Below are 26610 nucleotides of genomic sequence, written 5' to 3'. Positions count from 1 at the left end.
AGTAACTATCTCTTTGCTTAAGTTCTCTAGCACAAACTAGCCAAAACCAACTTTTTGGAGGCACGGGCCCTACGGAACCTGAATGTGCTCTTTAAAATTGTCAATCATGCTATGTTACTGTCCAAATAGGAAAAAATAGGCACTCGAGATACAGAACTGCAATGAATTGCCTCCTTCTTGTATAGCCCAAACAAACAAGTTTATTATCTTCAGTAAAGATCTTTCTTGTGGATACTGTAACTACTGAACTCTCACCTTTAAAATAATCCCCAGGTGCCAGACCAGATCTGGAAATGTTAACAGCAATACTCCTACACACCATTAGGTGGTGCTCTGTGGCGCCATGTGTGGCTCTGACCCTCCCCAGAAATGACAGAGGGCAACCCCTCAGAAGTGGAAAATAAAACAATTGTATGTATCAGTGTGCAAATGTTTAAGTTTGGACCTGGGAAGGACGAAGAGGAATCTGTGATTAGAGTATTCATGAGAAAAAGCATTAGCAAAGGTAATTAACTTGTTCTTCTGATGGTTACTTCTAACCACAGATTGTGTACCTTTAGAATAGAGATACCAAAGTAGTACTTTCCAAAGATGGGGGTGTGGGATGGACTCAGGCCAAACGTCTTGCAGGACCAAATGTGCTAAATGTCCTTCCTGTTGGACATGCTTGTCAAGGCAGTAGTTCTTCATTAACATGTGAACAGACCCCCGCTTCGCAATCTGGCAGATGTCAAGGACAGACATTCTGCAGGCCAACGCAGCGGTAACATTCCTTATCCCTGGTACAATCAGCTGTCAGTCATTCCGGAGCCTGCATTTTGGCCAGTGCTTAACATAATCGTCCACCTGATGGTTCTAGGTACAATCAATCTAAAAGTTCAAAGCCCTTTAGGGGTTCCAACAAAGGAGACCCTTCTCCCCTTTTGAGGGGTAAGGAAGGGCACAGAACCCTGTGAAAGTGACAGACTGCCCAATATGGAAAGGAGTCATGACTTTTAGTAAAAAGGCTGACCGAGTCAGTTTGCCCTGATAGTACTTAAAGATCGTTATGCAACCCGCTAAAGCACTCATAATTAGGAAGGTAACTCTTTCTCTGGGAAGGTGTACAGGAGTCCTGTGTTCTAGTCAAGGTGGAATTCATCTCCTAGTGTCTTTGCAGAAACTGATGCGCAAATCCTTGGACATAGAGTGTTCTCAATGGTTGCAAAAAGATCTGACCAGGGTTCTCCCATCTGCTTCATGGTGCACTCTGTCATCTTGGGATGTAGCTGCTATTTGTAGTCTGCTGGACACCACCTGCTGAGCTTGTCTGCCTTGGCATTCAAGGATGCTGCCAAGGATTCAGCCATCTTCAGAGATGCAGAGCCTCTTGGCACAGAACCAGACTCCTCCCTGCTTGCTGCGTACCACACACAGCAGTGTTGTCCATGAGAACCTGCACCAGCCTCCCCTTGAAAGCATTCAACGTCAAGAAAAAAGGGCCGCAGCTCTAACAATCTGAAATGGAGCCGGGTTTTGGAAGATCAAAGTCCCCTGATCGCCACCTTCTTCAGATGACCTCCCTAACCCAGAAACGGTGCATCCGTCATCACCATCAGCTCTGTGTGAGAGAAAGAGATGGGCCTGCCACTGTTCTACCCGAGGTTGAGCAACCGCCACTGCGGACTGTGACCAGTCTTATCTGAATGGCAACTGAGAGTTTCCTTGACAATGGGCTGAGTAAAACGTCGGATTCCACTGTAGACATGGAATTGCAGCCTGGTGTAGTTGGCAAGGAAGATACAGTAGGCTAAAAGACAGAGAATCCTCTGTGCTCCTCTCACAGAGATCCAGGACGAGGCAGAAAATTTGTGATAATAGCCCAATTGTCTCAATGCAACATAGGGAAAGTCCTGAACTGTACTCTATTCAAGACAGCTGTAATAAAAGGAAGCCTTCGCTAAGGAATCAGCTTTGACTTCGACTAGTTGATTGTGAACCTCAATGATGCCAGGAAGTTCGCCCTTGTCTCGAGATTCCCTAAGAATAACTGTGGCAAGCTGAAATTGAACAGCCAGTCATCGAGGTAGGGGAAAACCTCTGCCCTGACCGCTGAAGATGTGTGGCGACTACTACTATCACTTTTGTGAACACCAGAGGGGTACTGGTGAGGTCAAAGAGGAGCATGGGAAACTGAAAATGCTCTTGGTCTACCATAAACCACAGGTAATGTCTGTAGGACTGGAGGATGGAATATATGAAAGTGTATGTCCTCCATGTCCAAAGATAGGATCCAGACATTTGGGTCCAGGGAAAATAGAATCAGGGCCAGTATGAGCATGCTTTATTTGTCCTTCTGTAGAAAAACATTCAAATAATGAAAATCTAAGGTACTCTACACATAGGCTCCCATCCTTTTTGGCAGGAGGAAACAGCAAGAGTATCAACCTTCCATTATTTCATTGTCCACAATGTTCTCAATGGCTTCTCTAGAGAGAAAATGTCATACCTCTTGCAACAGGTTAAAGAGTGTTCCACTGAGGTTTGCTCTGATGGGGGGGAGATCTGGCACAGCAGAAACAAAAGGTAGGGCATAGCCATGTAGACTGATTAGAAAGACCCATCTGCTGGATGCAATATATTGCCAACTCGGTAGAAAGCGTTGGACCCTGCCTCCAACAAGGTAGTTGAGTTCAACTAATGGCAAGCTAAAGTGGCTTGCTGCCTGTTGTCTCATGGGAAGGGACCAGGGAGTACTGGTGCCCTTGGTGGCCTACACGCTTCCTGCCCGATCCATCTACCTGGCCACGAAAGGCCTTGGGTGATTGCATTAGAGGTTTGGGAGAGAGACGCTGCCAGTACACAAGCCCCCTAAAGTGACCTGTGAGTTTCTGATACTGGCGAGGAAACTGATTGGCAGGCCCATCAAACGTGCCATGGCCCTACTCTCTTTCAAATATTGGAGGGCAGATTTGCCTTTTTCGCTGAACAAACATGAGACATCGAAAGGCATATCCATGAGAGAGGTCAAGGCTGCACGTCTCCAGAAACTCCTGTGAAGCACGTCACCAAAATAATATCAACCACCCATCTCAGATAATTAGGAGTATCAAAACCAGAACGAATCACATATTTGGCTCTAAGGCCGTAAGGGTTTACAGACTGTTGGCAAGATCTTGCTGGCCACTTCCCAGAGGGAAGGGCATGCATATATCTGCCCAACAAACATACACCATTCACTGACCTTAATGCTGAGCTAGCTGAAGAGAACATTTGTTTTCTGAATGCCTCAATCTTCTTAGACTCCCTAACTAGGGGAGTCCTGGGGAATGAGTTAGTTTTCACCTTGCGGGTTGAAGCCTGAACAACCGGACTCTCAGGGGTAGGATGTTCTGTGAGGAAATCCAAGTTGACAGTCACTGGCCTGTCTTGTCTGGCTGTCTTCTTATACACTGGTGGATAGAAACAGGGTTTGACCAAGTGTGTCACTGAGGGATTCATTGAATGAGAATAAGAGCTGACATGTGGCTGGCCTAGGCTTTAAGATTTCCGTAAGGACAGCGTATACTTGCAGGTCTAAGAATATGAGGGGAAAAAGTCAGGCCCAACGGCCTCTTGTAAGTCCATTTAAAAATTGTTATCATTATAAATGAGGGGGTAAATCATTCCCATCGCCATCATTGTCATCTCTGGGTTGGGCATACCTACCAACTCAAACGTGCCACCGTGTGACACACTATATTGGCTCCCCTCACACGGTCACCTGGTGAGGAGCCAATATCACATGGTGGCAGGGAAAACGAGCTGAAAACCACAGTAAACAGTGGTTTTCTGCTTGTTTCCAGAGGCTTTTAACTGCTGATGTACATTAATGGGTGTGACACCAGCAGCAGCCTCAACAAGATTTTTTATATTTTTTTAGGAGGGGTTTGGGCAAAAGGGCCTCTTAGGTCCTTCTTGGCACAAGGCCTCGACCCTCCAAGGCCCCACCCCCTCCTCACACTGGGATTTTTTGGGAAGTTGGCAAGTGGTTGCGGCAAACTTTGGTGAAGTGTCATAGCCAAAGACTATGGAGCCTCTGACAGCATGTCTGCACTACCAGGTTCGGGATCAGAAATCTGAACCAGTGACAGATCCTCCTCCAGTGGAATTGATGAGGGAGGGACCAGTGCTGGTCGTGAAGACAAGAGTGGAAGTCTATACGGGAGGCAGTGGGGAGCCTGTGACTAGTTCAAGGGGTCAAACGGCACAGAGGATGGATCCACCAGGAGTAACCCTACTGAGGCCTCTACAGATCCTTTGACCCAAACAGCAAGCAAGAAGTGTCAAATTTCAAAAGGTTGGTCTCCGGAGGAATTCAACTGTGAAATACACCTCTCACAGTAATGATCCTCGATGTTGAGACAGACTTACTTGAGGCTTGTGACTTCTTTGTATGTTTGGTAATGTACAGCTTCACTTCTCAATTCCGGACCTCCTTTGGGTACAGCAGGGCATACTGGTTGCACGACTTCCAGTCTTGTTCCGAGTCCAGCACATTGCATTTTAGTTTAGCAGCCATTGGAAGGCCAATGAAACCGAGAGCAAAGTTCTTGATCAGCGGTTGAAGGTGTAAAAAAAAGAAAGGGGTGGCACTTATATTTAATTCTGTCATTTCATGGGCAGTAGGGAGTTAGTGTAGATCTTCAAGGTGCCACTAGTGGCACATGGGAATACTGCTAGGATGTTATCGGAATTAGTATGGTGCCTGGGGAGCATTTTAAAGTTGAGTAATCTGTGTTTAGAAGTATCCACCAGAACAGTTGCTTTTCCTCCTATTAATCAATTTGAAACCTCACAAATTGGCATGCAGAGTGCCTTTAAGAACTACTTTCCCTTCTGTTTCTTTGCATCCTATTGTCAACATTCGTCCTAACATAGCCAACTCTTTTAGATTTACTTTCATAAACTACACAACCAGGCAAAATACTCGGGTGATCAGAAACTTTTCACAGTCTATCGGACTGCCACACTTTACCCATATAAGAAAGACTTATCTGTAACTTTGTCCTAGCCGTTCACAAATCTGCTGCCGGACACATTTTGATTTGGAGGGGATGGACAAATACTAGTTCAACAGTGACAAGTGTTGCAATAACACAGGATATTTCACAGAATTTAATGAAGAATTTCCTCCACTCCCCTGCCATAAATCCGTTTACAATGGAGAATATAATGTGCATGCTTATCCTGGGTCACTGCTTTCAGCTCTCAATTGTCCACTAATGTTTTCTTTTAGTTGCTTTGCATCATTATTATACAGTAGGTCAAGGAGAAGAACAACACAGTGCTGCAGCAGTTGCAAGTGTTGGAATTTATTTTTTGATCAACCGTTCATTGCCACACGCTTGCAATTGTAACTTTCAATTGTGGACTTTGCAAATATTTATAAATCATGTTGTCATTTAGCACAACACAAGCTTGACTCGTTAGACTGTAATTTAAAAAAAAAAAATTCTTATAAATTCGACACATACTAAACAAACATTCACTGATCTCATTACCGTAGACTCCATATATGAGGCATGTTTGCAATCCACTTGTAAATCACCAGTGACCATAAAGTAAAGTCATAGTTCTAAACTGAAGACACTTCAGAACTGATGCACCAAAGTCATATCGCAATCGAGTCATCGTTTCTTGCACACAGACTGTCTTGTAGACAAACATTTTGCTCTGTAACTAAAGAAAAAAAACAGAACTGTGCAAAATACCAATTCAGGGGAGTTTGCAAAACCTCTTGCCTACGTAACATGAACAAAGCACAACCCCTTTTACAACCTCTAGCGAATGATTGCAGTGCAGAAATGGAAGACTTCATTACCACATTCGCATTCCCTGAATTAAACATTTTTAGGTCGCAGCCTTTGCTAAAGACATCTTGGGGACATTGAGAAAACTGACCTAGGAATGCATTCTACCGGATGTCTGCCACTGGCTTGTTACTCACATTTTCTTGCTTTCCATTTGCAGGCTTTGTTTTAGGCTGTCCAGCTTGGGTTTATACCTTGCCCAAACCTTATTTACAGTATCCTTATGAGTGCTGCCTCTCAGTAATCAGGCCTTTAAATCGTGTTCTTATCTCTTTACATTTGCTGTACATTCAAAGACCGAGGTCAAATGTCTGGCATTATCTTCCGTGAGCAGATGGTTACTTTTCTTGCTCTGAGTTCAAAGTAAGATGAGTTATATGACCATCTTGCTAGATACTGGGGGTAGGAATGAGTGGTTTTCTAGCACACAACAACATTTAAATGAACTGCTAAGTATTTCAGAATATATCAGAATTAGAAACAAAAAGGAAGCACATTTTTGTTATTTCTGAAGTGTGTTGGAAACAAATACTCAAATATGATCAAAACAGATTATACGAGGTGATGCAATTTCCACACATTTCCGTCTGTGCATTGTATAGTTTTAGTAGTAAAATTTAATGTATGTGCAAATGTAATGGTCATTTCAATTGAAAATGCGTTGTCTGTAATGGCAGTGTGCTACCACATCATGAATACTCCACTCTACACCACCCCACTCCACACAACTGCCCTCTGCTCTGTACAGCTTCACTTTACACCACTCCAGTACACTCTGCACCACTCCACTCTCCACCACTTCAAGCTACATCGCTCTACTCTACCATGTACCATTCTATGCCACGGAACACTTTGCCACTGCACTCAAAACCACTACAGTCAAGGCCACACCAAACTTTTCTGCACAACTCTACTCTACACCACTGTATTCTACACTACTCTGCAACACTGCACTCTATGCCACTGCTCCCTATGCCAATGTGCCTTACTCTGTAACACTCAACTCTATGCCCCTGTACACTGCGCCAATTCACTGTACGCCACCCTAATCTACTCTGCAACATTACACTCTAACCCTTACATTCTACACCACTTCACTCTACGCCATTGCACTCTATGCCTCTCTAGGCAAATGCACTGTACTCTGCACCACTCCACTCTATACCACTTCACTCTACTCTGAACGACTATGCCACTACACTCTATGGTACTCAACACCACTGCATGCTGACATACTACTCTTGAGCACTGCAATCTCTGTCACTGAACTATATGCTACTCTGCCACTGAACTCTACGCTACTCCACTCTCTGCCACTGAACTCTATGGCACTATTCTCTACTCTGCACCACTTGGTGCAACTCTACACCACTCTATTCCACTTGACTCTTCTCTATGCCACTGCTCTCTGCATCACTGCACTCTATGCCACTCTAATCTACAGAGCTGAATGCTCTGCAGCTGAATTCAACACCACTGCACACTACACCACTGAACTCCAACACCACTATACTCAATCCAGTGGTTCCCAACCTTTTAACTTCTGTGATCCCAACTTAATCATTAGTGGAACCCGGGTACCCCCCACTGAATAATTATTGCAATCTGGGGACCCCCCACTGAGAAATTACAGGAAGCTGGGGACCTAATCTGTTAAAATTATTTAATTTTCTAAGGAGTCAAGGACCCCCGACGAGGTTTCGCAGACCCTCACATGTCCCCGGACCACAGGTTGGGAACCACTGCTCTATGCCACTGCACTCTACGCTATGCCACTCCAGTGTATGCCACCCCGTTGGATGCCTCTCTACGCAACTCCAAAACACTCTACTCTTCATCATTCTACTCTACTTTACTCCACGCCACTAACCTTGAGCCATGCTGAAAAGCAGCCACACTGGCGTACAGCATGGCTAAAACACACTGACAAAGCCAATAGCTCTTGTCTAGGCAATACCAATTAGCTTTGTCAATGCTTGTTCTAAAAGCAGCCCTTATGACTTGAAGGTACAAGAGCTGGTTTTAATAATATAAAGTTGGCCTTCAGGGAATTGCACAAATTGTACCCGACCAATTAACTGCAAACACACTGATACCCTGAAAAACAGTCGCAAAGGAGAGGCGGATGCTCACAGCACACAACGAGACAGTATGAGCTACAAAAGGCACTTTCTGGATCGCAAAGACTTTCTGACACGCAATGTGTTATTAGTAGATTGTGAAGTACTCTAATTGTAAGCGTTGTAACTCAACAAGTTTCCTAAATGAGGCCTTTAGGTAAAGCAAAATAAATAAACTTTTCAGAAAGTGAAACGTTGATTTTACGAGGATTTTAGTACTGAGGGCGAGTGAAACTCTGCCTTTTCATTAAGAATATGTGACGTTTGGGTTCAAGTACCAATAAGGGAAGATGGTGATAAGGTAGGAGGTGAACCAATGCTCACAGCTTGCTTTAAAAAATATATTCTGCATTAAACTGGTTTCAGCAGAAAACAAACTGGTCCTCTTTCAGTTCACATCATATTAGCACAGGCACACCATTCTGGCGATAGAGGAAAGGCAATTTCCTCTCTTGGCATGTTTCAAAAAGGCTCCACTGGAGGAAGGCAAGACTGTGGCAGGTTTCTAATGGGAAAACAGAACGGGAGCTGCACATCCTCCCTTTCCCTCCCTCCAGAAATCTGGCGCAGGCGTCTGCTTGATATGCGAACTTCAGTGTAAAGACTGAAAACTACATGCACTGTCCACAAGGTCAAAAGAGGCAGCACACGCTCCCAGGTCTCAAAGAGACACAAGAAAGGGCTTGTTTCTGCTGCTGCAAGGGCACCGGATCAGTCAGTGGTTCCTAACCTGGGGTTCAAAGCGCCTCCTTTAGGGAGTCTGCGACTGTTCAGAAACTTAAATAAGAATAGAATAGCAGATTACTATATATGTACATAAAAAAGCAAACTGTATACTCTAACAATTTTAAATGTTTTTTAGTTGTGAAGAATTTGAAATTGGGGGCTAAAAATGAAGTTGGTAGCTGCATGCAGTACACAAATCAGATTTCTTAGTACACTGATATATGATGGTTCTTCACTTGCAATTTTTAGGCACACTCCTCATTTTCAGTCACCCCCTCACTTTTAGGTATAGGGAAGAAAGGCTGGGCGGGATAGAAATGTTTAGAATCATGTAAATTCCGACAAGGAGTAGCACAATCGTGAACTGACAGAACGAGGGACATGCATTCACTGTAGGGGAAGGAGAGCAGCAGGGGAGGGCTGTATGCTTGGACGGCCATGTGTGCACATGGATCTGAGCACCACAGAGCAAAGGAAAGGGCAGAACGGGGCATTGATTACAAGGAGGAGAACGTTATGAGAAAAGTGGGCTACGGCGGATCTCACTATAAAAAGATAACCATACTAATAGGTTATGTCAAAGAATGAGAACTTCCAAATCACTTGTGGCATAAATTCAATGTTTCTACATTTCTCACAAAGGCAATGAGATTTATGTGAACGTCACAAAATAATATTTAAAGCAATGATTTGAACATCTGAAAATCAAAAATGTAATCAAGTATTATCAAAACGAACCGATTCCCCATATTCTACAATGACCTTCAATCGATTTATTTATAAATGGCTATCGGCTATTTGATGTACTGTGATAACCAGTGTGTAATATTTAAAGGACCATAGCAATTTAAATGAACGTAGGTAAAATGTAGCAACTGATCTGAAACAACAAGGCTGAGGATCACAGCCTAGAATTAGAACACACATCAGAAACAGGTCAGAAAGCAATATCCAAAACAAATCATCATATAATGACCGAGACTCTGTTCTGGGAAGGAGACCACACACTAGCTTAGCGAGGAACCATCAGAGAACCGACAGCTGTGATTCAAACAATTACCAATAACACAACATAACAATGACAGATGCAATTCTTCTTAAAGAAACGGACAAATGTGCTCCTAGGCGCGTTAGGAAATCCGGAATTACAATTATGTCATTTTTACAGCACGTTACTGCCACTAGTGTGGTCTCATAGAGCAGTTACAGGACTGCAGGCAGGCGCTTGCCTTTATGTTTGGATTGTGCTTGGGTTTAATGTGCCCTAGTGTTAAGAACTACAGAGGGCAACAGAGGTGCGCCAATTGTATTGCAACTAAGATAGTGCAGAATTTATACCAGCAACTATCACAGAAGGGTGTGCTAGACACATAATGAACATACCCTTAGCCATCTGCTTCCAAGAGATCACAGTGAGCAGCGGTCACACTGCTTGTCACAGCTGAATACCTCTTCTGCTATAAACAGTTTATGTCTTACAAATTTCAGGAACTGGGCAACTCTGTGACAAAGACATGCTAAGTTTCTTTTCCGATGGACGTAGCACAGTACCTGGGAAGCTTTGGCTTGAGGTATGGTATGTAAGCATACATTAGGTTAGTAAAAGCCCCATCCATAACCTTGAATGGAGGTTACACATTGCTACACTAGACAGGGAAGACCTTTAAGAAGCAAAGAACAAACACGGAGGGATCTTAGTGCACCTGTGCACACTAACACAATGGAAATATGCCACATGGAAGCACTCGGAAGGGCGCAGGGCAGGCATTGGGAGGGCCAATACCTGCTGTGGAGATCAAAATGGGCATCAAAGTCCTGGCAAGGAACAAAGCTCCCAGGTACTGATGGACTCCTTGCTGCATTTTATTAAAAGTAAGCAACAATACTGGCACCTCATTTGAAAGAACTTTATAAAGTAGCAGTGGACAGGGGAGTCCTACCTGCCACCACTGGGGAGGTACTTATTGTCTCCATTCTGAAGCCAGGAAAGGAAGCTTAACCGAGATTACAAAATCATCAGTAAAATACTGGCAGAATACTTGCACCCGCATCTATTGATGTTAATACACTCTGACCAGAATGGTTTCATACACAAGAGTAGCACTTACTTGAATATTAGGTGACTTTTTAGTGTCCTTGTGGAGACACCCATGGCGCGGTACCCAGAAACAGTAATTTTATCTATTGACCTGCAAAAAGCGTTTGATGCATGTAATGGAATTATGTACAGGTGTCACTGCGGTGCATGAGAGAGAGGAGGATTAAATGGGTTGAGCTCCTATATGCGGCTGCGAGCACAAGAGTCTGGAAAGGCTCCAACACCTCTGGGACATTTCCGATCTCAAAGGGGACGAGGCAAAGCTGCCCACTTTCTACTATGTTATTTGTGATAACGGACGAACAGTTTGCCAGATTAGTAAGGTCAGAGGGTTGGGGGGCTGGCATACACTACATGACAGAGAACATATTGTTTCACCGTACGCAGACAATATGCTTCTGTATTTGACGCTCGTGGAGGCAGGCTTAGCACTGGCTGTACAGATCCTTGGTGAACTGGGTAGATTCTCTGTACTACACACCAACTGGTCTAAAGCCTGCACCTCCCCAATCTCCTTACCGCTGCAGCAGGCTCCTGCTGTGGTCGCACGGTTGGTCATCAAATGAAAACCTCAACTCTGTGAAAGTCAATATATTAAATTATACGTCACATTATTTCCCACTGCATAGTATAATTTAATATATTGACTTTCACTGAGTAACAAAAGGATAATAAGAATACATTTTGTTAAGCCTCACAATATGTTGTGTATGAATTACAGCCCTGAGGAAGTCTGATGGGAGATATCCCTGACAAAACACGTGTTGGCTTGGTATGAAGGCCGGTGATGGATAGTGATGAACAATAACATGAATATATAAGAAGACACATTATGGAGAAATGAACTATATTCAATAAACACTGATTATGGACTACTAAATATAAGGACTGTGAATGGATATCAGCTGGATGTGTGCCTGATTAATAGATTTGTACCATAAATACTAGTTTGTGCACCTCCCGTTTTGGATCACCAGCCCCAGCTTAAGGCGCTGAAGGCACTACTGAGGAAGATGATGTGTGGCAGCAGGTGACATAAGGTACCACTAAGAGTGCCGCACCAAGAGGGTGACCTTCGTACCTCCGATTACGAAATGTACTATCTAGCGGCACAATTCCAATGGGCAGCCAGATTTTTTAAGGGGGGTGGGGGGAGAGGTGGAGGGGGACTGGTAGAGCTGGGTGATAAGGATGAGAGAGATGGGAGGGGAGCCTTGGCAGTACTGCTATTGGGCACTTAACCACAGGAGAGTAGGGTACCAAAGACTACTTAAAATGATATTGCACTGTTGGAGGAAAGGCTGGGATAAAGTGACTTATCAAGATACAAAATAGCAGGAATTTGAGAGCATGGTCAAAGACGGCGGCCTACCAGACTCACAATTCCTGGTAAATGCTGCCCTGCGACACTCCCTGGGAACTCTATGGGTAGGACATCACACCACAAAACCTTGCAAATAATATTTACATTTGAGAAATGCCGCAAACTCATATCCTGGCTGTATAGGTCGTTGTAATTATTGGATCTGCACGTCCAGAAGAAGCTTACAACAGTGCCATTGAGAGAGAACTTTGGGATAAAGAATAGTCCAATGCATTGCAGCACCGCAACCCAGTATCTAGGAACACCAGGTTTAAATGTACGCAGTTCAATTACATGCACAGCACATACCTTATGCCACATAAACACCATCGCTGGCACAGATGACAAACGCTGCCCCAGGTGTACTTGGAGGGACGCAGACTTTCTAAACATGATGTGGACCTGCCCAGTGCTTATGACCTTTTAGTAGGAGGTTACTCTGAGCCTGGAAAGGGTGGTGGGTAGGCCACACCTCCACACAACTGAAACATGTTCATTGGAGCTTTATCCACGACCAAAAAGAAGGAGGGTTAGCACCAAATATTTTGCTCTAGCCTTAGTGTTCGTTAAGCAAGCTAGATAATAAAGACAATATATTACTAAGTGTGCAGAAAGTGATATGTGCTTAAAAGATCTCTCCACCAGTTTAAGCATACCACAGGTGATAGCATAATAATAAAGCCACAGTTAAGAGTTTCAACAAAGAGATTTCTTTTCCAACAGAGCTAATTATTTTATTTCAGGATGAAAGTAAACAAACTATGTATGTACAACGTGAAAAATGAATTTGCCAGCGGTAATGAATTAAGTGCTAATCATGTTCTATATAGCAAATGGAAGGCAGGGCTTCATCAAATCCATACTAAGTGTGCATGCTTTGATGTCTGCAAACACACCTGTGCTACAGGAGAAAATAATGCATTGCATTGAAAGCATATCTTTAGAAGCAACTACAAAACAATAAAAATTAAGAATACAAAAATCACTGCTGGCATTCAAGCTACAGTTCCTGTACAAGAACATTTCCAAATATTAGCAGGTATAAAATACATCCTACTTCATGAGCCCTTTATTAGTGGGGTTGCTACTGCTCGGTTAAAAAATACTTTGAGAAAGGCTCACATGTATAAGTACGTTCGAAAAAATACTTCTATGTGAGCGTGTGGCATAACCGTCATTGTGTACGTTTCTCTGAAAGCAATTTCATTTAAAGATCCACTTAATTGTATGGCCGATTTCACAGTTTCTTTTTCCACAGATTCAACGTAGTTCAACATTTTCATAAAAGACGCTGATGAGAATAGCAAGTCAATATTTATGTGCAGCTTCAAACAGTTTGTGATAATTAAAGACAAGAAAAAGTTTGTCTTTTAGAATCATAAACAGGAAGTTTGCATGTAGGGGGCAAGTAAGGCACCAGCTTGCATGAATATTCCAAATCTGGGCTTGAAACTATCAGAATGCTTTTGGGAAGAAAAACTAGGATGCTTTTTAAATAAGTGCACAAAAATGGGCAAATACCTTAATGGGAGTGTCAAGGAGAAGCTGAAAGTAATACAGATTTACAGTTTTATGGGTAACAAACAAGAATGTATTAACTTACCGTTACAAGTAGTAATACGCAGTGTACCTTTAACAAAAATGTCAATGACATTTACATTTGGTAGAAAGCAATTTATACGATGTGTTGTCGAAATTACTGTTTTTTGCTCCCAAAAAGGCACACATGAAAATAGGGTGTCTCTATTGGTTTACTACATGGTTTGCAAACACTCCTTTTCTTTTCACCCTCTTTCTAAGTCCTATCATTGGGTGACGTTTCACCATTCCAACATCTACGGAGTGTTTCTAAATTTAAATACACTGTATGCAGACAACAGTTTTTTGTCCTTTCACAAAAACAGGCTTTTTAAACGTTTTAGACAATTAGCAGTTAAGCCAGAACTACTGGAACTGCCAATGATAATTAATTGCTGTTCCAGAACCAAGATTCGCAACCAGGTGCACAGTTTTTTTTTCATTTTGTATTGTCATAACTGTTTTCCATTACATTTCACCAAAATGTATTTCTATTCATTCACTTTTCCACTAAAGTGGTTTTAATTATTTGGGTTCTAGTAATGGGTTTCCATTTTACTTTTCAATTAATTTATGGTACTACATGAAGAACAATTCGATGAGATACTTGCAAAGCCACCAATATGCAGGGATAGTAACTCAGAGTCTGAAAACAAAACCTTGAAAATTCAATGAGCAGATTAGTACAGCAATGATTCCACCACAACAGGGGTCTGGAAAAGGGTCACTGACATTTGCAGCTCTATGAATCTATGCCCGTGACAAGCTCAGCTACCTGAGATGCTAATAAAGAGTTCCACTGTAAATGATGCAGATTCGTTTAAAATGGATGAAAGCTATTCTGTAGACTGTTAGATTATGTAAATTCGTTTCAGCCCTATTAATAATTGGTGGCAATTATCAGCTGCAGGACATTTTTTGGATAACAAACACGTGTCATTTTTTTACGATCTGTTGCAATTAGTTTAAAAGCACTCATATTCTTAATGTCGAATTCCAAGCTATTCAGAGAGAATCGGTTTGCGAACCAGACACAAATCAACTATGGTTTGATAGAAACATGCTGCTTCAATTCAAGTTTACCATCTCTTTTTAATGTACAATTTTGCTAATACACTCAAAAAATGGCAGGAAACGGGCAGCCATGGTCTTTGCATTAAGAATTCATGCTGACCTCTAGCTTAATTTCTACACTGTTAAATGTTTTTAAATACTTCAGGTCACTGATAGTTATAACCTGGATAACGTTTTCCATCAGAGATTTCCAAAACAAGCTCTTGCATTATTCTTTCTACACAGGCAATATTTTTATTAATCGCCTTTTTTATAGCGCTGAATTCTACAACATGCCGAGGAGCTATTAATACCAGGGCATACAGGTTTTAAGAATTATTCTTCAGACCACTAAACATATTTTTGAACTACAACCACAATCGATGATGAACTGGATTACATTCAACATTTTAGTTTTTCAAGGTGTGCCTTAATTGATATCGTCATAAAGTTTTGTGTTGTTCCCTTGCATTCATGCTAGTAAAACAGGCTGGAGAGACAACAGTATTGCCATTCACACAAGTATATCACGAGCAAAATAATGATGAAATACCATTACATATTATGGACATTTGCATCTTGCATTTACATTGCAATAGGAGTTTACTAGATTTAATAAGTGCAGTCGTAGAACTTTATTGTTCGATTATTTAAAATCTCCAAAGCACAGTACACTAATTAAATAGAACACAATAGCAAGAACATATCAAACCATTGTCCTCCCAATGTCATAAAGAAAAATATCACAAGAAAGAGGGCTGCAAAAACGCACAAACCGAAGGATGTATTTAAAGAATAACTAGAACTTTAGTAAGAAATATAGAGCTAACAAGTTTCATTAGGAAAGGCCAGGATCAAGCTCATGCCTTCCACTGTACTCATTCCTACAAACCATGCAACTCCCAAAAATGTAACATTCCACTTAATCTAACACTTCAGGGCACTGCACATTGTACCCTTTTCAAGCATTCAACAAAAAGCCACAAATACCCAACAACTCCAACATAGTCATTAAAACACCAGCTAGAAATGCTTACACACTAGCCTTAAAAAGAACAGATTAATTCTCTACACTTTCTCTCCACACACTCACTTTCACTAACTTGTTACAATGTTGTCAACCGTCCATTTCCTTCACTCCAATTCTTCTCTTCAACATATCTGGAAACATGATGCAGATTCTAAATTCATATCTCATCACCAGCTATTACTGCCACGTACAAAACGGTTAGAACTTCGACAGGTTTAAAACAAATACATTTGGCCTGTCACTTATCCTAATGAGCTCTTCAGTTGAATCTTCACTTTGTTCACTGCCTTTCTCGAGTTACAGACACAGTTCTCAGTAATATTTTATTTTCTATCTTTTCTCGTCCTCACACCACCCTTATCCAGTCTTGCCTATTTTCTGTTACTCGCCCCTTCAATAAGATAATTATTATGGGGCTCTTAAAGACCACATGATTGCATGAGGTCTCAATCTATATGATCTTACTATATTTTTATCTCCATTTTGAAGACCTTTAGTACAACCCTAGATGGCTTCCATAGTTGTTCTTTTAAAGCACACCACCTTTCCATTAGCCTCGGAATGACATACCAATAGGAACTATAGTATTAGCCTCCAAACACTGCACCATATTATATTCTAATTGCACCATTGGTTATTTCCTAACTCCTTAACAGCTACTTCAGCATTTCTGCACTTTGTTGTTTCATGCACTCTCAACAGTATCCCTGACTGAGCAGTCCAAATACTAATCCAGCTGTAGCCACGAACAATCCACTATTATCCGTTGTGTATTGCAGATCTTACCATGATGTTCTTAAGCCAGCCATTCCTTAATTCTGGTGGTATAATCATGTCTCCTAGGAAACTACTACTTATCCAAAAAAAAAAAAAAAAAAAGAATTCACTTACCAAAAACCTCTTACCTCTACTGGGAGCAGTTTGTCAGGCACACTCATCTGTCAAGTACTCCTTAAGCTGCAATAATAGGCTGTCAAGAAAGAGTCAACCAACGCATCACTGAAAGGCAGAAGAGGCTCAGAAGTCAAAGGCCCCGGCTAAAAATGTTCAGCAAGTAGGTTAACTGTAGCCTCTCAACTGGGAGAGATAGCACTAAGACTTTCACGGCTCTCCTAATGTCTACCGCAAATGGAGTGCCTTTTTCCATCCAAGGGGGTGGAGGAAAAAGGCCATGGGAGAATCAGGAACCAAATCAGTCAATGTGTCAAAGCATTCTGGCATGGCATCCTGTAAGTTAAAAAAGACCTGTATCAGTCAAACGTAAAGAGAGAAAATAGTCTGCCCCAACACCATTGCCATCATGTTGGACTGGAACAGGCATTAGAATGACCTCATAATCTGAGACGAAAATGGCTTCAATCCTCCCTCCTGAGATACTGATGTCAAAGAAGACTAAGTGCAGGGGATTCATCTATAACACAAGGCTATGCTTTAGTGATTGTGTAGTGCAACACAGAACGAACCTTCACTGATGAAGAGTCCAAATCCACGGCTGGTGCAGACAAATCCAGAACCGGGCCTCTTCAAAATGAACAAGGGTTGCATCAATAATCTGCTGGATCCTCCTACTCCACAGTTCATGGGTGGACAAGCGTAATGTCATAGACCAGTTTTTCACTTAAAAAATATTGAGGCTACAACAGCAGATCAGCAAAGCCAAACCAACTTTTCCTTTGACACCCACGTCTCCATGTTGCATCCTACAATAGTCATTCATGAAAACACCTTTCTCACAAAGAACTTACTGACAAGCTCAGCTCCCTCACAGCCACCATCTATGAAGCTCTCTTACCCTCATTCATCATGAAACCCCTCCGTGCCCTACTGTCAACACCAACCTCAGTATTCACTGATGCTTTCAAGACATGTGAGATCCTCCCCCTAATGAAGAAACCCACACTATGCACGGACAACCATATACTCACCCATCACTCTCTACCATTCAATGGCAAAGTCACTGAAAAAGAAGGCTGGGTCCAACTTCAAGATCACATAAACTTCAGCCATCTCCTACATGACTCTCAATCCTGATTCAGATCACACTGCAGCACTGAGAAAGCCTTATTACAAATCAAACACAGCAATCACGACCACAGATAAAGATGAACCCCGTCTCTTGATATTACTGAATATCTCGGCAGGGTTAAACACTGTCGACCACCTGACCTTCATTCACACCTTGACATCTCAAATGGGATTAACTCAAAAAGCCTTTCATTGGTTCTCCGATCTATCCAATTGACACCAGTTCATTAGTCTTGGTGACCCCAGGTCCTCCTAGAAGATCCCAAGTACTGCCAGAGTTCCCAAGGTTCCAATCGTAAATCTCTATCCAATCTTAAATCTCTACATTTATGCACTAATATGCTGCAGGTACACACTAAATTGTAAAGCCTCATCTGCTCCACATATCCAACATCTCAAACACTGGCTGCACCACATCCAGATCAGGATGTCCAGCACCTGTAGCTTAACTTCGCCAAATCAGAATTTCACCTATTTGACACAAACAAGCAACAACTCATCTAAACCTGGTTCATAAACGTAAACCTGGACAGATTCAAATCCCAACTTTTAATCTATGCTAGGTCAGTTGGATTCATCCATAGCACCAATCTTAACCTCAACACATGGCCAACAAGACCCTGGTACCAGGACCCTCTACTTAAAGAGTAACAACGCAGCCTAGAATGCGACTTCAAAACTGCCATTCAAGTCCTTATACTCTTACATCGGGATTTAAGCAATGCCCTGATTCAAGGCCTTCTAGAATCCACACTTTGCAGGTCACCACCCAAGGCCATCATACATGCTGCAATACAGCCCACTAAGGGCTACATAAAAAGGACTACACCACCCCACCATGATGAATATTCACTGCCCCCCCCTTGCCAGCCTACAACATCTTAAAAACTAGCTGCATCAAATACAAAGCCAACACAACCAACACCACTATCTACCTGGCTGGCAGACAAGCCCTCTTTTTACAGTGGCTCTATGTACATCTGCAGCCAGAAAACCATGAGAGTAGAGATAAGAAGAGCAAAAAAAAAAAAAACGCCAATTACCTTATTTTTTTATTATCTATGCACCCAAGATCTGGAACGATATCCCAGTATCTATCAGGGCTACCCCAAACCTACTCCAAAAGAGGAAGGAGCAGAAAACTCACCTCCTTAAAGAACACTACATAATGATGCAGTAACAGTCCACAAACACCTCCTATCATACAGCGACTGTTTTTACCTTTGACCATGTACAGCACTGTTCATACTTTCCGCTAAGCTTGTGCTGCATAAATGCCACATATAGTCGCTTCTTGAGCCAATGTTGGCACCGGTAGAGCAACTTGGCGCCGGTAGAGAAACAACCGGAGGCCCGCTTGTCAACAGAACAGAAATACAGCTTGGTGTCAGACACGAGGCAGCCGACTCTGGGGTTGTCAGTCAATGCCAAGGCAGGCCCACCAGTAGAGGTGCAACTAAAGGCCCAGATGGAACAGGAATACATTTAATGACATGGAGCATGGTCTCTTTAAAAGCCGTCTCTTGCTCCTGAAGAAAAGGATTACGGAAGGTGCCTGACCAACACCTACCTCCGAAAAGCACTGAAGGGTGAAGTCTACGCTGGCAATATCCCTGCTATAGTGCCAAACTTGGTAGTAGAATTTTAGAGAAAATTTAAAGTAGTTGTTGAAATCAGTTGGTGTGGCGCTCCAAACAAGAAACCATAAGCAAGCAGGGGTGCCACCATCTACCGGCGCACAGTAGCTATTATAACAGTTTTCCAGACACAGTTTGGCACCTGGATACTCATAAGGTGAGTTATCTGTGGGTAGAAGTATAATAGAATCACCAATTCCAATCAGAATAATTTCAGTTTTCTCACCTTCCCAATGGTCTGTTTCAATATCAAAGTATAATTCACATACATATCTATCAAGACCGGGACCATAACCTCTTCTTTCTGGGATCCATCACAAGGGAATGCATGTTTTCTCTACTCTACCACTTTAACATTAATACAGCCTGGGTCCTCTCCCATGTCTTATTCTCCTCATTCCCTGCTTCGGACGCTTATGTGCAAAACGGAGCACCGGAGAGTAACAGTTGTTCAAAAAACCTGTGACAGGAAGCATTGTCCTTGAAATATAAAGAAATATCAAAGTCTGCATATTTTTGGCACTAAAATACAAACAGAAGAAAAGCTTATGACCAAAGCAGCACTAAACTCTGCTTTTATGCGACACATAATTAGGTACTCACATGTCTGGAGGACAACATATGAAGCCTCATTGTACGATGAATGTTATCCATAGTACACTCTGCATCCCCTAGAGAGTGGGGGAGCATATGATTGAGAAAGGCGGTCAGCACACAGTGGACAGTCAGTGCCCTTAAGAAAGGTAGGAGCAAGCTAGGCCCCAGTTCCAGTACAAGAACCACGAATATTCGCATAAATGAGTTATTGAACATTACAAGACTTTTAGCTTCTGATGAGTAACATGAAATAATTTTAAAATGTATTTTATCCTTTAAGACTGTTTTTTTGTTCTATAGCTAGCGTCACTGTAGCTAGGCTGTGGTATTACATCAATGAGTGGCATACAATTAAACTCAATGAGATAAAAACCCAGACTGAAGCAGCACATCAAGAGGGAACTGGGAAACTTGGCGGGCTGGCGATGAAGCTCATACATTATTGTTTCCATTAGCTTATCTTGTTAAATACTGTAGCAAAATGATAATAAAGGAAAAACAAAACTTTAATTGGTAATATCTGAAATGGGGAAAGAGTAGTTCAAGACACAAATTTGCTTTCAAACCAAACCCGATAAAAGGTACAGAAATACAAGACATTAAAAACGGGGGGCCAAACAGAAGAAGATAACTGCATGCAAGAAAGCTAAAGCATTGCCATATCTTGTTTGGAAAAAGAGACTTCAACATTTTAAAAATAAATCATATTCCCCAGTGGGAAGCTAAAAATGGAGAAAATATGCAAAAGCAAGATTTTATGGCTGTAAAACTGTAACAATGCTGTTTTCCCCACCACTCCCTTTATATAAGCCAGTAAACAAGTGTAAGTTCTATTATGAGTTTATCCAATACATGTCAGCCTGGAGTAGCTGTATCCTCCTTGAATATAATCAAATAATCCCATCTATTACTGTTTTTCCTTTTTAATAATCTTTAGTATTTATTCTTCTAAAGTATGTTTTTACCAGCTTCATAAAAAATTAAAAATAAAAACCTTTGCTTTGATGTGCATAAGGCCAAAACTGGTTTGATAAATTCAAACTTTAAACAAGTTCTCAAATTTGTTCATAGCAGGAGGATATCTGTAGGGCATGCGCCCGTGATCAAGGTCCCAAGGGACTGATACTCATCGGGAATTAAAATGTATAATCTACACCCAAGAGCAGTCGATTTGTTGTGGTGTGTAACACTGAAAAATACGGAGAATATATTTTATATACATACATAAATACATACGTATATATATACAAACACACAGATATTATTCACTGAAAAAAACAAAGGTTAAAGGGACATTATATTTAGGTGAAAATGTCAGTTAATGTTTTAAACTAGCAAAACCACTAAAATTCACCAGTTATATTTATCTCAAGTATCTATAACTCGTGTCCCAAAGAACTCTAGCTCATGCCTCCCCTCTCATGCACGTTGTAATCAATGATGTTATTTCAGATGACATTAGGGATGTGATCAATGAACATGTCATGGGTTATGTAATATGGGAGGGTATAAGCAGTACATGGCAAGGGCATGAATTGTTACTTTAGGCATTTGAAATAAGTACAAACAGTGAATTTCAGTAGTTGTATTAGTTTAAAACGTCATCTTTTAACTGAAATTTTTACCTTATTATACCAGCCATTTAACCTTTGTTTTTCCAGTGAAATTCTAAGGTTTTTTTATGTAAATAGGAAATTCTTAAAATTCCTTAATACACCACTTTAACCCTCGTTTGCTTTTCAGTGAATTATTATAGTGTTTATAACGTAAAGTAAGATGTCCATCACTGTGCGCTGGATTGGGTTAGTCGTAGGGCCTGCTTGTGGCCAGGACCTTTGCTCAACACCTCCCCCGCACTCCCAAGGCAGTCAATGCCCCATTGCACACGGCCTTCGGCAGTGCACGGCATGAGTAAGCCGAAGGGCCAACTGTCCATACACTGTCAACCCATAACAAACACGAACGCTTCCCCCTTTTTAATTGTTTACCTGCTCCTCTAGGACTCTTGCAGGAGCCAGCACGGCCCCTGCATGCCCGTAAGACTCCTGCAAGAGCACTCCGGCAGGATTGCGACAACCCCAAAATTGTTTTCAAATCTGGCCTCAGGTGGGCCATCGGGGACCCTCTCCCCTGAAAATGTCTAGAGGGTCAGGGTACCTCTACCCTGTCCCTTTATACCTTATATTTTTACTATTGTCAGGACAAGGGGAACAAGTACCTGTGTCCTGAAATGGCAGCTGCAAGCCCTTCCAGGAGTGAGTTGGCCGAAGGGGGAAAAAAAGCTCCTTAGCTAATCAGGTTGCTTATTTGTAGTTGCATGTCCGTAGGACTCTTGTGAGAGTCCTACAATAGGAACCGTCCAGATTTCCATACATTTTTAACCTTAATTTCTCATAAACTAATGAAATGACTTACACCCAATAAAAAAAGCATGCTTTCTGTGTAAAGATCTAGATTTCTGCCAAATGTGGTGTAATTCGGTTCAGCTATTTGGGCTGTAGCACTGTACAAAAATCTCAATGGCAACTGCATGGGGAAATTGCTTTTGAGCCCCCATTTGTATCCAGCCCCCCCCCCCCTTCACAGATAACCCCAAATGTTTCCAGGAAGAAGTTAAGGTGAATGAACTTTTTTTTCAGAACGTTTTGTGACGAGTCTTCTAATGCTGCTTAAGTTAGTAGCAAACCAAAAATGATCTTCCTACTTTAACTACGTCCTAACTAAAACCACACAGTGCCGAGTGCCAGTATGTAATATATAGATGCATTCACTAAAAAAAGTTAAAGTGTATGTAAGGAAAGCAGCAAGATTTTAACATAGCATAAAAATATTAGAAATTCACTGGGAAAAAAAAAACAAAGGTTAAAGTGGAGTTATACGTAGGTCTTGTAACTGCAATTTTCACTCAACTATAATGTCACTTTAAACTTTGCTTATTTTCAGTGAAATTCTAGGTGTCTGTTAAAAAAATAAAAATAAAATAAAAGTCGGATCTTATTGCCATACCCAAATCCTCCGTCACATGCAGCCTACAGGCATGTGCAGCGTGAAGTCAGGCCTATGGCCAGGCCCTGTACCCACACTTCGTGGGAGCCCCCACCCCATACAGCATTATGGTAGGTGGCCACCCCACAGACACCCAACCCAAATTTTGTTTTTCTTGCAACTCATTTTCCCAGACCCTCAGGAGTCCTGCTGGATCGTGGCAACTCACCTCCCACACACCCTACACACCCACAATTATTATTATTTTTTAAAATTTATTTATTTTGGTTGCAGGCTCGATCGCCGTGGGATTCCCCCAAACAAATTCCGGGTTGTTAGGGTATCAATGCCCTTTTAAAAAAACATTTTCAGGACAAGCAATCAAGACCTTAAGTCCTGTAGTGGCTGATTTGTGTGCATGTTGCAGCCAGCCAAACAGAGCGCTCACTCCAAAAAAGGCCCCTCAGGGAAACAGAACATTTTGATTTTTTTTTAAATTCAAGGATAACTTTCAATACATCTATACATTTTGAACCTTAATTCCTTAAAAGTTGTTCAACAGATTTACACAAAATCACAAAACGCACACTTTCTGGATAAAGATCTACCTTTCTGCCAACTATGATGTAATTCTTTTAGCATGGAGAAATTGTGTTTTGGTACTCCCTCACCCCCTTTGTCTCAGCTCCCACTTGACCCAAAACTTTCGACAAGGTTGCTCAGATTGATTAACTTTTTTCTGGAAAGTGTAATAAAGATTCATCAAACAGCGCCAAAGCAATTGGCAAAACAAATAAAATGCTGTTCTGCTCTTCCTAAGGAAAGCTTGGCCTCACTAAAATTGTAACTATAACTGCACGTTTGCAACACTCACTGAGATTATATATACAGGGCTCGAAAAATCCACTCGACCACTCACACTGGAGAGTCTTATTTGATCAGGCCCTGCTATTTTACTTGTCCCTTCTGGCGAGTTGACACTGAACAGGTGTTCTGTTCAGTTGAAAAGTGGAGGAACAATAAAAGATGCCTTTACATCTTGTTCTTATGTCACACTTGCTCTGTGTTCCCAGACAGAGAACAAAAGTCAGTTTTTCTTACAATTAATTTTCCTTCTGACTGCAGAGTTCCAGGACTTTGTAAGGTGAACTGTGTGACCCTGCTGCTTAGAATGTAAAATACAAGGATATAGGGTGTCAGGTTTTTCCTAACACACAACATTTAAATGACTAAGTCAACTGTGCAAACACTTCAAAATATATTTCTGTAGTTGTGAAAGCCCTTTTTATATTTGTGTGTGATGAAAAAATATTTTAATAGGAGGAAAACAAATCAATAATGTACATGTTGATGTGCACAGGATATGTTTTCTGAAACCCAATTTTCACAGATTGTAAATACACTATATAGTTTTATCAGTAAAGCTGCAAGTTAGTGGAAAGGTTTTTGGACATTTCTTGGAACGTTACTGTGTAGATGACAATATGTTACCACATCATGGTTTAGTAATATATTTATTAAAATTGAGAGTTTAAACAAACTGAAAAACACTCCTGCCTGGATGGCAATGTTAGTAAACTAAAAGAAGGCCTCGGTTATGTGGGCTAGACCTCATGGGTATGTGGGCTAGATTCTTGTGATGCATGCAGCAAACTTTAGTCTCATTAATCAAACAAAAGAGGTTTTTTGTACTGCAGAAATGCTGAGCTCACATATTTGAAGGTGCAATCATATGTGAGAATTAAGAAGAAAGCAACTCTCTAAACTATCTGCATAGGATCACACAATTTAAGATCAGTTTACGGGTCAAGTACATCACAGTTAGGTCATGTAGATTATTTAAGTTACTCGGCCTGCAGGTCTAGTACCATTTTTATGATTTTTCGAGCCCTGATATATATATAGATATATATACACACACACACACACAGAGCGAGAGAGAGAGATATCAAGAGATATATATATGTTCCGAACCTGCTTGTTTCTCCCAGTGGTTCCTGTGACCCTACTTGCGACTGTGACACACAGTCAGGCCAGGCATGCACATACTACTAATCAAACACTCCATTCCCCATGCAAATAAAAAACTGTTTACACCAGCAATATAGCAGCAAAGGTTATTTACTTAGGCCGAGGCTGCTATCTATAGATAAATAGTACATACTAGTGGATAGTTATAGTTAGGTCACAGTTTCCAAAGGAAATGCAGGTTTTGTGCTGCTAATAACTTTTAACCATTTGACAAATCGCCACTTAATTTTCTAAAAAAATATATGTTCTTTTTCTGCCTAGGTTGTACATGAAAAGTTTTGCAGTGATCTGTCAAACAGGGCCAAGAGAAAAAGGGTAGTCCCAAATGAAAAATCTCCATGCATTTTCCATAGACGTCTTTTAAGAACCACTAATGCATAAACTGCTGAACAGACTGAATTACACCACATTTGGCATGAAACTAGATCTTGGTCTGCAGATTGTGCTTCTTTTTAATCTGGTGCAAATCCGTTCAGTAATGTTTGAGAAGTTCAGGTTTAAAAATATTTGTATAGCTGGACAGTTGGGTCAGCGAGTGTCAGAGGAGCACCAATTTAAAAATATAGCGCTCTGATTGGTCCAGGGAGCTTTTTTTTTTTTTTTGCTTCGGCCATCCCGCTCACCCTGGAGTCACGAACGCTGTGATTGGCTGGCAGTCATTTTAGGATTTGAGGACATAGGGCCAGATGTAAGAAGCATTTTGCATGGTGCAAACTGCGAAAATCGCAGTTTGCGCCATGCAAAATGCTCATCGCGATGCTCATTCACATTTTGCGAGTCGGTACCGACTCGCAAAATGTGAATGCGACTCGCAAATAGGAAGGGGTGTCCCCTTCCTATTTGGGACTCGCATAGCGGTGCTAAATTGCTTTGTGACCGTGAACGGGGTCGCAAAGCAATTCACAGTTACCACCAGTGTCACACTGGTGGTAACCCATTCGCAAAAGGGAAGGGGTCCCCATTTTACTTCACTAAGGGCCAGATGTAGCAAGTTCCGAATTTGCGATTTGGAAATTGCGAGTCGGTGCGACTCGCAATTTCCGAATCACAAATTTGCGTGCAGAACGGTGTCTCAGACACAGTCTGCGAAACGCTATGGAGTCGCAAAGACCCACCTCATTAATATTAATGAGGTGGGTCGCATTTTGTGACCCCATAGCAAGTCCCTGCACTCACAGGGATGGTGGCCTGCTGAAGACCGCAGACCTCCATGTCTGTGACTGCTTTTTGAATAAAGCTTTTTTTTTTGTTTGTATTGCAGACCATTTTCCTTAAAGGAAAACGAGTTGCAATACAAAAAAAATTACGAAACCATTTGGTTTCGTTTTTTCAGAGTAGGCAGTGGTCCATTGGACCACTGCCTGCTCTGAAAAAACATTTTTTGCAACATTCACAAAGGGGAAGGGGTGGGCGGGTGTATGAGTGTCTAAGTGGGACTGCAAGTGGGTATGTGAGTATCTACCTGGGTTTGTGCGTGGGTGTGTGTCTCGGAGTGGGTCTGTGAGTGGATGCATGAGAGTCAGAGTGAGTGAGTGC

General features: G+C 41.7%; 1 protein-coding gene across 1 annotated transcript in view; it reads right to left on the bottom strand.

Annotated features, from left to right (window-relative positions):
• TBCA (tubulin folding cofactor A) overlaps positions 1–26610 on the bottom strand; it is a 381863-nt gene that overhangs the window by 216794 nt on the left and 138459 nt on the right. The gene's annotated exons all lie outside the window — the stretch shown is intronic.

The sequence above is a fragment of the Pleurodeles waltl genome, chromosome 1_1, assembly GCF_031143425.1.
Source record: "Pleurodeles waltl isolate 20211129_DDA chromosome 1_1, aPleWal1.hap1.20221129, whole genome shotgun sequence".
Lineage (NCBI taxonomy): Eukaryota > Metazoa > Chordata > Amphibia > Caudata > Salamandridae > Pleurodeles > Pleurodeles waltl.
This window is presented reverse-complemented; position numbering and strand designations above follow the sequence as displayed.